This window comes from Oncorhynchus masou, chromosome 28 (genome assembly GCF_036934945.1).
Source record: "Oncorhynchus masou masou isolate Uvic2021 chromosome 28, UVic_Omas_1.1, whole genome shotgun sequence".
NCBI classification, from domain to species: Eukaryota; Metazoa; Chordata; class Actinopteri; order Salmoniformes; family Salmonidae; genus Oncorhynchus; species Oncorhynchus masou.
In genome coordinates, this window is record NC_088239.1 from 57,159,262 (window position 1) to 57,162,111 (window position 2,850).

At 42.4% G+C, this 2,850-nt stretch overlaps 1 pseudogene; it reads left to right on the forward strand.

Annotated features, from left to right (window-relative positions):
- The first annotated feature begins 1,009 nt into the window (after positions 1-1,009).
- LOC135518640 (myosin light chain 4-like) lies at positions 1,010-1,598 on the forward strand (annotated as a pseudogene).
- The last annotated feature ends 1,252 nt before the right edge of the window (positions 1,599-2,850 follow it).

Here is a 2,850-nt window from a genome sequence, read left to right on the forward strand (position 1 = left end):
GAGCGCTACAAAGTATGTTCAATAAAATAAAACTTGATATGACTGCATCCGCAGTTTGTTTTCCCTGGGCATTGGAAAGTATTTTATATACTATTTTGAGGAAAAGGAACTTCTTTTTTTAATTAAATGTTTGAAGTAGATATCTGGACGTCAGTTGATTGTACATGTTTTCTACACATGCAATGTATTAGCGGGACTATAAACGCGTAATAAACACCAGCATGTATAATAACTTTCACAGTCTGATATTATTTTAAAGGGAGAACATTTATTTCATTTTTGCATAGAATTGTTGAAATAAATCAGTCATTCTATCAATTTTAAACGGCCAATCAAAGCAAAGAGCCAAACAGGTGCACTAGTGACACTAATCCAACAAGTATGGATTGTACACTGGAATTGATTTCAGAAACATTTACAGCAGAGGCTTGGCGTAGCGCATGCTGAAGTAAATAGATGTCAAAATGAGCGTATTCTCTTTGAGCCAAAGCTATAACCAAATTTGATATACAAACATTCCTTTTTTACTTCAGTAAATTTGATTAAAAACTGACCATTGCTCTGTCATAGAAACATCTCATAGAATATGTTTTTCAGTTTTAATGAACAGACAAAAAAGTAAATTGTCAAAAAAGCTATTTTGTTCAATGTTCTCATTCAGTAATAATACATTGTCTGTGTGTCCTAATTCCTGCCTGCACCCATCAGTGAGGCAGAACATTTTGGGATAATGTAGCTGGACACTGGTTAATGACAGTGGAGAGCCCTGTGGGCTTGATGATAGCAGCTGAGAACAATACCTAATTGTTACGCCACAGACAGGAGGATCTATTTCAGGATTCTTCCTTTTATAGTGTGCCATAGGACCTGATTTATCGGCCCCATCTCCCCTCCCAGGCGAAGTACATATAAAAGCTTTAGGAGAGCCTTTGACCATTTGTGCTTAGGAATAGCCTCCTCCCTCCCTTCACACTCTCGCTCACCTTGAAACCCCCCCACATTCAGCACCATGGCCCCCAAAAAGGTGGAAGTTAGGAAAACTGAGCCCAAAAAGGCAGAGCCCACCAAGGTGGAAGCACCTGCTGCCAAGCCCATGCCGACCCGCGAACCCGTGGTCGAGGCCCCAAGGAGCCTGACTTTGACCCCAATAGCATCCCCCTCAAATAAAGCGCTGACCCGATCGAGGAGTTCAAGGAGGCCTTCACCTTGTTCAACCGCACGCCCACGGGGGAGATGAAGATCACATTTGCCCAGTGTGGCAATGTGTTGTGGGCAACACCGACGTCTTGAAAGTGTTTGGCAAGCCTCGGCAGGAGGACATGAGCAGCAAGCTGTTGGACTTTGAGAACTTCCTGCCCATACTGCAGCACATTTCCCACTCCAAGGACCAGGGTAACTTTGAGGACTTTGTCGAGGGCCTGCGGGTCTTTGACAAGCAGGGCAAAGGCACTATCATGGGCACTGAGCTGTGTCACGTGCTGGCCACCCTGGAGGAGAGGATGACAGAAGATGAGGTGGACAGGCTTCTGGCAGCCCAAGAGGATGCCAACGGATGCATCAACTATTCTTCCTTTGTCAAGCACATCTTGACTGGGTGAGCTGGATTATTTACTAGAAGGACTTTAATGATTCTTTATTATTTCCTCTCTTCTGGAGCCCATACCTGTCTCATAAATAACACTTTAGAGGTGAGCATGCATTCAGTGTATTGTCCATTTGTTGTCTAAAGCAGCTGGCAACAGTCAAGTAACTAATGTTGACTTACGATTGAATATTGTATTTCCCTTGAATAAAAAATGAAAAGTTATATATAGAGAAATGCTAATAAGATACTGAAGGCATGGAAATGATAAATGCCATAAATAAACAACAAATATAAACGTCAAAGATCATTTAATCATTTTCTTTCTCAAACACTTGTACTTGATACAGAATTGTATGTTTTTACTGATGAGATATTAATGATAACTTTCTACTACAGTCTAGAGACAGACACTGATTTTGTATTTCAGAGCTAAGAAGAAGACAGGAATCATCAAATGACTCATCCAGGTCTAATACCTGAACTTTATTGTATAATGAGATGGAGGAACATAATGCTCAGCCATGGAGGAATCAAGGGGATTTGGCAACATTTGACAAATTTGACAATGGAACAGATTCTACATTTACCTGCAGAGTCAGATTGGATACACAGCACGAAAATCTCTACATGATGATTCGTCAGTAGGAATGAAAGAGGTGTTTCAGTGTAATCTATGTCTGGGTGGGCTAAAGAGACCCAACCCCCCTCCCCTCCCCCCTGCAGTGACAGAGCTGTCTGGCTGAGTGCTGGTTTCAGTTGGGGGGCAGCTGCAGTGAAACTATAAAAACACCCACATACAGTATGAACAGGTATGTAGACACACACATATGCATGCACGTACGCAAACGCATCCACACACCCAAGCCACCACCCTTCCCCACCCCACTGTGACCCATCAGACAGATGCCCTGAGGCCTGCCTCTCTGCCTATTTGATCCTGTGCTGAGCAGACAGTGGGCTTACCAGGCTGTAAACACACATTTTACATTCACCAATACAAAAACTACATGGGGTGCATGATCCTGCCCTGGGTGGCTTAGCAGGTGGCCAAGGTAAATCTGATTTCTTGGAAAATAAAAATAAAAATTTAAAGGTCTTGGCAGATTTCTCAAACATGTCTTAGCTAAAAAGAAGTGGAACAGTATTACTGCTGTTTTTTTTCTTCAGAAATAGAAGTCTATTCAGATTTTAAATCTGAATGTTGAACAAAATTATAAAGTGTCGGGCCTCCCGGGTGGCGCAGTGGTCTAGGACACTGCATCGCA